General features: G+C 34.0%; 1 protein-coding gene and 1 long non-coding RNA gene across 2 annotated transcripts in view; both read right to left on the reverse strand.

Annotated features, from left to right (window-relative positions):
* The window catches only part of LOC111505842 (zinc finger SWIM domain-containing protein 5), a 106,314-nt gene that overhangs the window by 33,093 nt on the left and 58,812 nt on the right, over positions 1–14,409 (reverse strand).
* The window catches only part of LOC141484596 (uncharacterized), a 42,666-nt gene continuing 35,600 nt past the window's right edge, over positions 7,344–14,409 (reverse strand). The window contains exon 3 of the long non-coding RNA XR_012466697.1: positions 7,344–7,920. This is a non-coding gene — a long non-coding RNA (uncharacterized lncRNA). The remainder of the gene's footprint in view (positions 7,921–14,409) is intronic.

Consider the following 14,409-nt stretch of genomic DNA (forward strand, 5'->3'; position numbering starts at 1 on the left):
CATGGTAAGTAGAGTACCTATCTATTTACTGTGCTTTTAAACAAGCACAGTAAATGTGGGCGAATTATACAAACTTTACAATATAGAGTTTTTGAAAACTAATTTATGTATTTTTTGGCAGGCTATCATGTGAACAAGTCAAGTTTTTGACTTTCTGAAATATGAAAAATAAATATTTTCAATAGGTTACCAGTTACAATAGGTTTCCAGTTACCCTTAGATCGAACATCTCAGGTAATATAGTCTAATTCTGACCTGTGAACTTTATTTATCTAATACTGTTTTCCAATTACTCAATTTCGGTAGAAAAATATATTACTTTGTTTTCAACTTTTACCTAAGGAAGTTTTCAAGGAAAATTTTTCTCATAGGTGATGAAATACCAGAACAATGTGGAACACCAGTATATTCATAACACATATTTACATGTTCAAGAATCCCCATCCATGCCAGGAAAAGTTTATCTAGAAACCCCATATTCCAGTGCCATTTTTCCCAACGACATTCAAAATATGAACAGTTTTCGAAACGCTCCTCAAGTTATTTAATCTAAATGAATGAATAAAGAAAAGTGGGGCCAGTCCCATCAAGCGCATCATACCTCAAGGGTACTCCTTTCAATATTCCGACCGATCGAACATTTTCTACCTTCAGGAAATATGCGATGGGACGGAATTATATTTCGACAAGCAACGTTGTCACATTTTATTCGGAAATATAACATCAGAACCATACTAAACTATCTATTAGTCGTGACGCAATGAGAGTATAACGCATTCGTTACCCTCATCTAAGTATTTCTCTGTGTGTCTTCTTTGAGAAATAATAAACAATCGTTTTGGCTAGATTCGTCACTTCACCTTTTATCATGAAAAATTATTGAAATATTTGATAGAAGATGTTGAAGAATGTTTTCATTTCAGTAATGTTCTTTGACTGATTTAGTAGATGACTGGCCACTTTGTCCTATATATCAATCTTTGATAAACTACACACATATCGGGTTGGACCCACAAATCAATGTGTGATAAAAAATGTTTCAATGACGATTTTTTTTATTAGTAGGTATTCAACATCGGATATGCAGTGAGAAAAAAAAGAACTTATCCAGTGGCCAAGTTTCCCATTTTATTTTAAATTTTTCTGAGCTAGGAATATTCATCTACTACACAAGCAAAAAGGAAAGTTCGAGAACAGTTGATGGCTTTTGTAACATTTTCTATCTGATGAATGGAAGTGTGGTGCAAAGTTGTATACATTAAATGCTATCCTGATCCTGACAATGAATCGTCAAAAATTAATAAATTGAAACAACAACCATTTTCAAGAATATGTTCCACATATTTATTTTGAGTGAGAAATCAACTCACTTATACAACAAAATTATTCATCTCAGTGATGAAATATTAACCTGATATCTTACAGTAAACTAGTAACACTAGTCCTTATCGAATATCAATTTGCTACTAATATGAGTGTGAAATTGAGGATACTCATTATTATTCATTCACGAACAATTTTCTATAAAAATATTTGGTAGTGGAAAACTACACCGGAAACGATTTGATCTTGACAAACTTTAATTTTCAATATCACATGTTTCGCTATCACAGTAGTGAATGACATTCACTACGCAAATTAAAGTTTGTCAAGATAAAATCGTTTCCGGTGTAGTTTGTGAAATTACTACGGATTTTCATCAAGTAACAGATCAGAGTATAGAGTTTTCCAATTCATGATAATTTACGATTTTACAATCAGATTAGAGAAGAAGACAGCACTACGAACCACCCTGTTGGATCGCTCAACTAGCATAAAAAAAAATGTCTTTAGAGCGGGATTTGACTGGAAATCGCGCAATAAATCCTGGAATACAGTATTTCCGGGTGTACGCGGCAACGTCGCTTTGGCGTGTTTGTTCCCCTTTAATTCGCGTCTCGTCGAATGTGGCGGCCTCGCTCGGCCAGCCTCCTGTCTGGGTCGAGGTCACCCCACCCCCCCACTTCCCTTTCGGTCCAACAACACGGAATCTCAAGGTTAAATTTGTTTATAAACCTATCCCATGCCACGGTGCAATTGTTCCGGATACGAAAAATTACCGTAAATCTACGATTCGGAAGCCATTGTCGAACGCGTTCGGCTATCACCGTTTTGTTTATTTTCTCAACGGTGGACAGCCGCGAGAGAGGAAAAGATTTTGATAAGGTTCCATGGAATTTCTAAGTTGGCGATGGATGAGTCAATCGACGGGCAGATGTATGGCGATTCTTGAGGAATTTGCTACATCGCCAGATTTGTCAGTACTTAGTGTTCATCTTCTTGAAACTGGTATATCTAACTAAGTGCTTCAATCTTGGTTCAAGCCCAAATGATTGCGATACCAAAATGTATATTACTAGATATGTCAAAAAGTACAAGAAATTGGTCAATGAAATGCAAAATATGTATTTATTGTATCGCCTTCAAAACCGACCCCTTCCGAAATGATATAGTTACTTTAACGAACAACCCAATCATTAAAACATTTTTTGGAATAGATTTCAATACTAGCTGCGAATTCTCTTTCATGCCATCTATCGACTGAAAACGGTTGCTTCGTTTATTTGAGTTTTGAAAAAAAATCGGCCGGAGCCATTTCAGGTGAATACGGTGGCTGTTCAATACTGTTTGTTGAGTTTTCATTCAGCCATACATTCGTTCACAATTATAGCCTTGTGAGATGATGCGTTATTGTGGTGCAAAATCCATGAGTTTTCTCTACAAATATCTGGTCGCTCAAATTATTTTTTTTCATGCACTGTTTCACCTTCTGGCAAGAATTTGGAGTGCACAACAACACGGTTTAAAAAAAATTGTTAGCATCATCTTCACTTGTTCGACTTTGATGAGTTCCTTTTGGTTTTGGTTACAATGCGTTTTATGAATGTGATGATAGTATTTAGGTAACAACAAATTATGAGCTAAAATTGTCTTCTCGATACAACTACACGAGCTTTTTCATATATCTGGTTGGTGGTAGTTAGAAAAAAAAATTAAATATAGTTTGTAGCTCAACAATAAAAAACTGAAAATATACAAAAAATTACCAGTGGCTAGATAACAAAATAAGTTGTATTTTTGTTCACAGTGAGAGATATTTCAAGAAATGAGTCAAATTCATGATGACGCTTCTTTAGCTTTAATTTGAAAAATTGATCAGAACATCCAATTTCGAAACTCCACCCATGCTTTTGGTAACAGGAGAAACATACTTTTTGAAATTCTGTTATATTATAAAAGTGTAGTTAAAAAAACTGTGACTATTTCGACAATATAATCTAGATGCTACACCAAATAAATTCCCAAAACCGAAACAAGTCGATACCATTATATCTAAACCCCGTCACAAACGCCATTCGTCGACAACTCTCGCATATTTTGTAACAGCCAACACGCAATAATCGTAAATAATCAATCCATTTGGGTACATTATCAAAATATGTGACACTATCGACGAAAATCATTTCGTTACAACAAGAACGTGACGTTGTTAGGAATATCAATAAACCCGGGAGCGGCGGCGAGAGTGCATTTCGACAGATTCCATCGCTATGCACAAACATTGATAAGAATGCCACTTTCGTGACATCCTGGTGCCTGAAGAGCAGCGGCTCTGATCGTCAAGAGAATTTCGAGCGAACAACAGATAAGAGTTTCGTTTACAAGTTATATAGGAATTCAATTATAAATAATGCGGCGATGTTGAAGGTTCCATATGAAATCCCGAAAAGATTGAAGCAATTATTACACTATCATTGGTACGTGATATAAACCATCAACCAATGTTCTTGAATTACGAATTTAATAACTATCAAAACTGATCGTAACAAGGATACTGATGAAAAATAAAGACTTATTTCGTTGTAAAGTAAATTTTAATAGAGTGCAATAGTTTAAACCTCAATCAATTTTTTTTATAAAAAGTTTGATGTAAACTGCGATCCATTCCATCATGAACTGTTCGAAATTTTCAGTAAATATCGTTCTGCATTTTCAACGATTATCTCTTTCATCCTAACTTAAATGATCTTTTGCAATAATGTTTAATTTTTTTCCAACAATTATTCTTTCAATGACTTTCTCATCTTGGTTTTATTATCCCATATTGTATGTATTTTCCACGTGTACCTATATTGTCCTATAACTGGATATTTTTTTAGCAATAACGTATATTATACTTTCATAACACCTCCACATTTGTTATACTTGATTCATTTTATTAGTTGCTCATTAAACAGCATCCTGAAACTTAGTACTTACTTCCGTCTCAGATACTTTCAGAGATCAATACTTTTTCAACAAATACACACTCAACATTTTTCCAACTTCCTGTGGCTCGTTCAGGATCTCCAGGATGTGTATAATCCATCTCATCGTTAAAAAAGATGAAAGAAATCCACCACAAGCGAGATAAAGGTTCTAGTCTAGTTCCATTTTATAATATCGAGTTACATAAAAACGAGCAATATGGCGCTGATGTAATAATAAGAATTCGACGAACAAAGGTAATATCATTAAAATAGATTCTCTCCGGCAATCAGATTACACCGAACTGAACGTCGCTTCTGCTGATTCGAATATGGCATTTTACATCGTTACTCGTACTTGAATGACACGTACGACCGGAGATTGGTGGAAAATTTTCTATGGAAAAGTGATTTTTCTGAAATAATTAAATATTACTGGCCGATACTTGATGAAAATTCATATTAGAACTTATCAATACAGATTTCTTTGAAATCGCCATGATATTATTTCTGAAATATCGCTTATTTTCTGAAAACCAGTAGTTATCACGACGTTGAATTAGAGTAACAACTTCTACTGGAGTATGGCCCAAACGAATTGCTTTACATTTTCTTTCGAAACAAATAGAAAAGGTTGATACCTCCGTAATATGATTCTGTCGATTTTTTTTAAATGTTTTCTTATCCTTATGCAATCAATACAAACAATTCATTTATTCAAATAAGAATTTTTCGACTACTACATGAACCGAAACTATACCTTGAGGACAATTCCGCCAGTCAAAATTTTTGGTACATTTCTTATATATTAAATAAGTTTGAGATTATCACTTTAAAATATACGACTTCGATAGTTTTTCAAAATGATATTAAATAATTAGTATACATTTTGGTAATCATAGCAGATATGATCAATAAATACTTAGGTATTTCAAACTGAAATGGTCAATAACTTCTGTCATTCACAGAAACGCTACACAACGTGATATAAGAAGAGTATTATTGTAAAAATGTCACCTGCATGAACAACAATCAAGATTTTGTTGAATATTATCATTCACTAACAACATTATCGTAGTTTATTTCATTAATAGCATTTGTTAGTTATCCATATAGTTGCTATGAGAACCGGTCCAAATATTGAACATTTCTAGCAAGCAAAAACAAATCGAACAATAATGTCTGATATCGCAAACACATTTCAAGTGATTTCATTGTATCGATCTCCAGTTTTCCGGTGCCAAAATGATGCGAGCCAAAATTTTTTCACGCTCATACATATTCAATATTGTTCGGGAAATTGGTTTGGCACTCGTCTAGTTTTGGAAGCAGTGACATATGAAAAGAACAGCTTATATATTTTGGAATGAAATTCAATCGAGTTCTGTTGTTTTAACAATTTTTTTCCTTTCTTGGGAAGTTTACCACATTTTTCGTTCAATGTTGGAGACGAAAGTTAATGTTTTTAGGTAGCTTAATGAAATTTCTGACAAACATTCAGCCCCAATCGATCCACAATCTATTTCCACCCGGACATTCATTACACGCTTCCAGCGACACAGGATCCGCACAGCAACTTCGGTTCCATTCGCGGCGTTTCGTCCATTGTAGCATCAAGTCATGCACGGAAACACAACAGTATCGATAACATCGGTTCAATTCAACGTCCATGGAGAATCGCTCGACCTATGCATATACAAAGTGTAATAACTATCCCGGCACGTCATCTGCCGATGCATCATTTCGCAGCGTTGTGTGTTTCAGATAAGACCCGACAGACGAACATTATTCAGAATATATCACATCAAATAATGACATCCTGTATGCGAGAGATAATTCAGATAGGAAATGGGTGAGTGATCGGTGCTTAATGCTGCTCGAAATAACTTTTTATCATATAATGAACACATACTGTTCATTGGAATATTGCTAAGTTTGCGTTTTTACAAGATGTTACTGCTGAGTTTGTGGTTGTCGTTCGCTAACTTGATTTGAATCAAATCAGACTGATTACTCTGATGTGTCGCCAGACATGAAAATGCCAAGAAAATGAATATTTCGAATCGATTTAAGATATTTACTTTTTTAATTTTTTATGGCTAAAGTAGATTATAATTTTTGTCAAAATGTAATCACTTAAATTTATATACCATCTGAGGGCCTAATAAAATATTATAATAAAACTATGCAGGCGTTCTATACCTGTTCGTTTGCCATAAAAAAATTAATATAATGAACCTTTAGTGTTTACATTTTAATTTGAGGCCATAATTGTATTTGGTTTCATTTGGTCACAGTATTATTATCATATTAACACATAAAAAATAAATACACCTAATTTCAAAAAGAGGGCCAGAGGCATCCATCTGCTTTTCCAATTTCGAAGAAACCTTTACGAGGCCAACGTATGTTTTATTTTTATATCTAGAGTTATAAAATTGATTATTTTTTGGTTATCAGATACTAGTTTTGAAAATATCTTCATGAATGTTATTTAGGTATTGTTTGTGATATCAGTTAAATCATATTTTTTAAACCTGCAACGTACACAGACACAAACACACATACACACAGACATGTAGCTTAAATAATAATAGGTATTCAAGTGATTGATTCATTGAACCCGCGAAAGAAAACATAATTACGAAAGTAAATGCAAATCAACAACAAAACGTACAAAAACGTACAACAAACGGTACAAAATGACGCGAAACGTGCGAAGAATGGATGCAAACGTGAAAATCGGCCGAAAGAGAACGACGAGATCGAAATAAGGCAATGTAAACAGTGAAACGTTACAAAGTGACAAAAACCACACGAGCTATTAAGAGTTTTAAGGGGATCAGCCGCAATTAAACGATGATACTACGGATAGCACGCGATACGTCTGCCTCGAGTGAATGTTCCCCTTTAAGATATCCCGGCTCGGGCCACACGCCCAACAGGCAGAGCGGCTTCGGGAAATTTGGGCGACCCGAGCTTGATTGTTCGAAGAAAAAATCTTTTTGACACTGAGTAAAAAAACAACAAAAAATAGGGTTGAAACAAACATATCTAGGCAGATGGCTATACATTATAAAATAAGGAGTCCTTAGCCTTGGATGTTTTGTCGAAACGTATGTATAGTGGTAAGTGGTTACCTCAAATTTTCCCAGATGTTTTTAATAACACATTGTCTCCAGAATAAAAAGAGCTACAACCGTTAACTTTTATTTTTATCTATACAAACACTCGTCTACATGAGTAAGGAGGTTTAGCTTTACACAAGTATTTCATACTTCCCTTCTATAATACTGATCCATAAAATTATGGCTACACACACACCCCGTACTTTGAGTGACACTCTATCAAAGCTGTTTTTCAAGTATGAATTCCCAGTTCTCTAGCGATAATTCTCACTGCAAAACAACCGGTAGAAATTTGAATTGTCATCTTCTTGATGTGAGTATCAAATTATAGTCCACCGTACCAAAAAGAGTAAATGTTCCAGGTAGTATACTTTCTTCTGGTTTTTTATTCCGATCGCAATACATACAAACCTTTCTACGAATCTTCTCTCTATCTTTCATTATTTTTAAACGATTTCTCACAATTCCTTTCTCCCCGCTGTCAGTCGAAGATTTGCGAAACTCACCTGGAAAAGAAAATTTTACTTAGAAAGTTGTATTGAATAACATAAATAACACAAGAACCACATGGAGCTGAATTGTTTGCAAAAAATATAATTCGAATTACCGACGAAATAGAAAAATAGCAGTTTCAAAACAGTGTCTTGAAAATTGATATCGCACAAATTCTGATAAGCCAAATTTTTGTTACATGATAGTTTGGATATATTTCCAACTTGCGAAACTATCATAATCAACATGATTATTTATATTTGTAATGACACTGTTATTCAAATAACCTTTCCTAATGACATTTTATAATTATATTACTTTTATTTATCTAATTATATAAACTTTCATAACTGTATAATCTGGACTTTTCAAGTGACTTCCACATTGTGTTTTTAAATTTGGGTTTGCAGTTCATAGCGAGAGTAATTTTTCAAAATAATTTTTCCAAAGTCTGAGAAAAAAAGAAAAGAAGTTCCCGAAGATTACTGAACTCTTGACTGAACTTTACTCACAAATAAATTCTGTGAAACATTATTTATAACTCGCTCGAAATGTAATTATTAAAAGATTTTCGAAGGACCCAAGGAGTCTGTTGTTGGCTAGCCTCGCTTATATTCAACAAGATCAGCCTTTTGGAGTCCTGATAGACCAGCCGATGATAATATCAATGCACATAAAAACATTATTCAGAGAGAAATAGGAACTAACCTAGAAATCCCGTCCCTGGCTCGACGAACGCGACTCGAAACGCTTCCCACCCCCTCCCACCTGCGGGTAGAATGGAGGAGGCGAAGTGTCGCTATATTCATCGCAGCTGGCCGGTGCTGGTTTTCATTGAAGCATTTTCCAGCCATCACACATCCATTATACAATATTTACTATGACAAATGCACGACTCTGAACGCGGGGAGTGGATCGCGGCGTCACTGTACCTTCGATCGAAGTTGCTGCTGCTGCATCAATTGACGGAATTTCTATTTTCACATTTGTTTTCGGCTTGGTGAGTGTTACAAGAAACGTTTGCTGCAGGAAAAGTGCATGCACCCAAGTATCTAGTGAGTGTTAGGGATATTATTTCTCTAGCTAGGGTTGTTCTATACTTTGGTTCCTAATATTTCCAAAAGTATATCTTTCGTTGGGCCAATTTTCGTCCAGATAATACATTTTGAGAATAAAACTCTAATCTAAACGATAATACTCTATGCATTAATACGACCCAAGGAGTATTTCCAGAGCTCCTTGAAGATTCTATGTTTCAAAATTATCGCTCCGACCTCGAAACAATCAATGGAAATTTGAACAATTATATCTAATCGATACAAAAATAGCAAAAACAATAAAGCCTTATAATCTCAACTACGTCTTCGGTGAACCACGATAACATTATGTTAGTTCTCAAGATTATATTCATCAATTATTCAACGATTTTACTGTAAAAATCTGTTCCTTTCACGTGTTTTTCGATTTTATTATTACCTATTCTGGTTAATTAATTTTTGGATTGGACCAAGGAAAAAGGTTGAAAACATATAACATATTCGTTCAATTCCCGAAATCTAATTGATTGCTATCCCGAATTATCGTGAGTCCCTTTAAATCATCTGAATTTTATGGCCCCTCTGGTGAATCTTGAATGTATCATTTACTGCTTCCCCAAGGGCAACGGTTATTATACTTTTAGCAACTTGCCCTGGCCTACATTCAATGAACAGCTAGATAGCCAATTTTTCCACTAACTCGGGCGCCACATCTAGCTATCTCTTATGTAGCTTGGAAAATCATTTCGAACTGTATACTATAATGAACTCACATAAATATATGCAAATACCAAGCCATTTCACATTCATATTCACGATGTTTTTTGACCTTCTACAAAATTACGAGCAATAATGAGTAGCATTATGGCACAATGATGTTTAATTAAAATATTAAAATAAGCGTATATGAATGAGAAGAATTAGAAGGAACGATGGTGACAAATTACCCGCATTCGTGTGCCAGTTTATTTCACACAATACAATAAACATGGTTTCTGAGAATGTACAGCATGGCGAAAAACCACAGGAATCAAACTAGGGAATTCATCGTCTATCAAACCGGAAATCAAGGAAGGTATTCATATAAATAAAATGCTCGAAAAACGTTAAACTATACAAATAGACTTCTGGAAAAAATGATTTATTTTGCTTTCAATTCGAATTGAAGAATCCTTCTTTACTTTTTCTACATTAAATATTACTAGAGGTTCATCCCAACGCTAAACCTTTATTTTTAACACCTCCACACGTGGTTCAATCACGGTGAGGGAGATCAAACTGATTATTAGGTATAGTACAGACATATAATATTAAAAATTTCGTAGCATATGACACTCAGTTACATTCTAGTAATTAAAGTTAGCTATAAAATGAAGATACATTCTGTCATTTTTGAATGTAAGGATTTTACTTTGTCTGTTATACCAGTTATTTCTCTCGTGAAAATTTTCTTTCTGAAATTCTTGTATATAAAATATTTCAAAGCTTTACTAGGTATTTGTTTAACATTATACCAATATCTTGCACCTGAGAAGGTCAAACATGTATTCAAAGTCTGTGTGTTCGTGTGTGCATGTTTACATAACCATTACATGAGAGTTTCCACGGCTTCATACTGCCCTCTTTCACAAACAATGGATGCAAATTTTTCATCTTCTTTTCAAAAAGAATATCAAAAACTGTAAAAACCTATATGTGTTTGAAAACAACTTCTATTGGAAAAAAATTGCTACACTTTTGAATAATTCCGCAAGAATAATATAGATAATGCTCCTATTGATATGTTTTCCAATAATCTTGTCATAGTGCAAATTTAACCCATTTCTGCCATTATGAATAACTTTATTGACACTTTCATTTATAAAATGAAAATAATATGTGTTCCATCAACGTATTCGATGGACCACTTAAGAAGTAAATGTAAATTTCATAACTACTTGGTAATTGCATACAAAAAAATCAAAAATGACCGACAAAACCTCAAATCTTCGAGATAATGACGTAGACATTTATCGAGAATCACAATAATGATACTATTTTTATCGGCTCTATTTTGGAATCAAACTATATACGAAAATAATCTACCACATTATAACAACTCCAATTATGGCTTCTCAAGGTTTCACATCACTCGAATTATTCCGTGAATTGGTTATCAAAAATTATCATAATTGTGCAAATTCGGTCTGGCAAGTATATCATTACTGAAATTAGTTCCTTCTCCCATCATTAATATTGAATAGGTGCTCAAATTGGCCGGCTCCACGTCAGCTCCGACTCTGTTTATACAGGGCACACCAAAAAGTCTGCATTGTGAAGCAAACTGTTTTATTATTGATTTCTCACTATTTTTATGAGAAATGTTGTTCCACTGTCTTCTAACTAAAATTCAATATTTAAAAGTTCATACTTTTCGTATTTTATACGAGAAATGTCAAAAAATGTAAATTCTATCCAAGAAGATAGTGTTTCTATTTTTGAAAATCCCAAAAAATTTTCCTAAAACATTTGAATTTTTTTCTTTGTAGTATTCACCTCTTATATTAGCTGTAACATATTCTTTCTACAGTAATTAATTCAAATTGTTGAAACTCATAATATTTTCTTTATATTTGTGAAAATTGTATGGTTTAATTTTTTTACTTCATAATTGTGAATGAACACAACATAAACAATGAATATTTTCGAGAAGTCAATAACTTTTTAATTACTATTTAACGTATGGAACATACTTTTTGGCTTGCACTGTATATTCGTCGGCCATTTTGGCGAAGAACAAAACATTTCGGAATTTTTCACATCTTCACTAAAACAAAAAACTGACAAAACTGTCAAACCCTACATTTTACCCATCAGTAAATCGTACACCATAAAGACCAACCTTCCCTGGATTTTCCTCTCCGTTTCTACCGAAAAATCCATCGCTCCGGCAACAGCGCTGTCCCAAGTGATAATTTGAACGACCTGCGCTGGCGTACTGAACGCTCGCCGGTCGTCTCGCTCGGTATTGATCGGCCCGATGACGTCACGGCTACTTGTGAATGATCCACTACACAAATTGTTAGTAATTTGTATAAACAGATGGGGCGCCAACGAATTTGGTCCTTCGGACCGGATGCGATAAGGCGGAGCGGATTCTTCTTCGAGATTTATTCTACTCAGCAATATGTGTTCGGAATGTTCAATTATAGCAAATGTGGGATAGGGTTCCGTGCGGTTTCAGAAAGTCGCGGAATATTTCAAGGGGTTGGGTATCGAGTGAAACCTGCTTTGCAAAACAGAAAATAGATTTGAAAGTGAGGATTATAGAATGCCTAAGAATGAAAAAGCAAACTAAACTTTACTGCCATTTTAAAATTTCGAAGGAATCATTAAATACAAGATGATATTTTTGGCAACTAATATATATTTATCTAATTCTGAAGAAATCTTCGATCACAAGTTTCCATATTGTATATTGAAAATTTTTGGAGAATGTCTCAGAAATCCATTCCAAAGTTCACAATAGGATGGGAGCAGCATCTATGAGAACAGATCTAATTCTTAACGAACTTTTGACAAACATTGATGAGGAATTTTGGATACTTTCTAAAGATTAACAAATAGACTAGAGAAGAAACTATTTGGGGAAGAATATACAAAGTGTTTCTAAGTCGATAAGAAAAAATTAGTACTCTCCCAACGTCAATGGGCAAAAATAAGTTTCTATTTAGTAAAGGTGCATATTGTATCACCTAATATTTAGGAATGAGGGTTAGAATATGCTAAAACTGTAGTGACTTCGAAAAATAAGGACCACCATATCGTTTCTGAAGATATCCAGTTTTAACCGCATCTAAATGCAGTAATAAATTACTGCGATATTGTTAATGAATAAAAATGGACCTAGTAACAAGTTAACCTTGTAAATTCCCCCTTTCAACAGGAAACGATAACAGTTTAGCTAAAAACTTAAAAAACAAATCCATATCTACTGACTGTGTCGATCAAAAGACATTGCTAACTTAACAGGACATTACTAGCTTCAATTCTTCCTTCTGGTTTCAATTGCATCAGAACCAACCCATATCTTTCAAGTATATTTGGTAAATTCAAAGACATGCAATGATTGGTCCTCAATTATTTGCAGAATTGTATCAAATATTTGTTTTACTATAAGGCTGTCCACCTTTCTTGTGGATATTATATTTCACTCTATATCTAAATCTAATCGAAAAAGGGAATTGAAAACAGAATTGATTATCCTAGACTACTTTTACTTCATGGTCCCAATCACAAGCAAGTTCCATACTGAATTTTTTGAGGTACAGTCTGAATGACACATCTGCACTCATAAATAGAACATTTAGAATGTTTTCTCCATGACAAACATTGATGCAAATAAATTCTTAATCACTTTACGAGATTATTCATGGTTTAGATGTCACAAACAATATTTCAAAAAAGATATGTTTATGTAAAAATTCTTTCTATTGAAATATCATTTATAAAATCTTGGTAACTAGTAGCGTTATCTTGTCTAGATGATTTTCAAAAAACAGCAGTTGAAAAAAAATCGAATAAATCAAAAACATAAAATAAAAACGCCATTTCAGAAGCTTCTGAACGATCAAATTTTCGCCAGCGAACTTGTGTTCGCTAAACACGTCCTGCTGTTTCCTGTTCGACGTTCATTTCTCGTCTTTCAGGAAGACGACATACGGCCTTAACCAATCCCAGTTTCCCCATTTCGGCGTCGAAACTTCTCCTGACAGTATGCTTGTCTTAAACGTCAGCCACAGTAACTAATCCGGATAATAAAAGCCAGCCAAAATATACGAGGAAGATGCGGGAAGTTGTCAAAAGAGTCAAAATTCAAAAGCTGAAGAAATAAAAACTAACTCTTGCAACATGAAACATTCCATATATAAAATATGGAATGCTGTCAATGAAAACATAATTCAATTCACAACTCAGGTTGCGTTTGCCCTTTATTCTACAACTGCAGCATTAACATGAAAAGTACATGAATTATTACATACATTGTAACAATGTTTGCGCGGTAATTATGCAAATGCAGAACAATTCGAACTATCCGAAGCTATCATTACGACCTTATTTATTATTATCACTATTATTACGGCCAGCCCGTCGGGTGCTTATTCGTAGATTACGTTTCAATAAGTCAATAATTATTTTTCGTCATTAGAACGTTTTCCACTGTTCACGAGGAATATTATCTATTTATTTGTTCGAGAGAACATATTGCTGTGTCTGAGGCACACCTATTTCCAGATATGATGGCATTTTCAAGTTTGTATTACCAATTAGGTCATTAAATAAGAAAATACTAAGGTTTTCTCACCTCCTAAACAGCTTTTTCATCTGTGAACTTTTTTAAAAAAAGATATCATTCTGTCTCATAAAGGAAAACCATACAATGGTTCTCACTGGCTTTATAATCCTTACTAATTATGTTTTATCAAT

The sequence above is a fragment of the Leptinotarsa decemlineata genome, unplaced genomic scaffold, assembly GCF_025532065.1.
Source record: "Leptinotarsa decemlineata unplaced genomic scaffold, Ldec_3_MD MMD2_tig00026282_RagTag_RagTag, whole genome shotgun sequence".
NCBI lineage: Eukaryota > Metazoa > Arthropoda > Insecta > Coleoptera > Chrysomelidae > Leptinotarsa > Leptinotarsa decemlineata.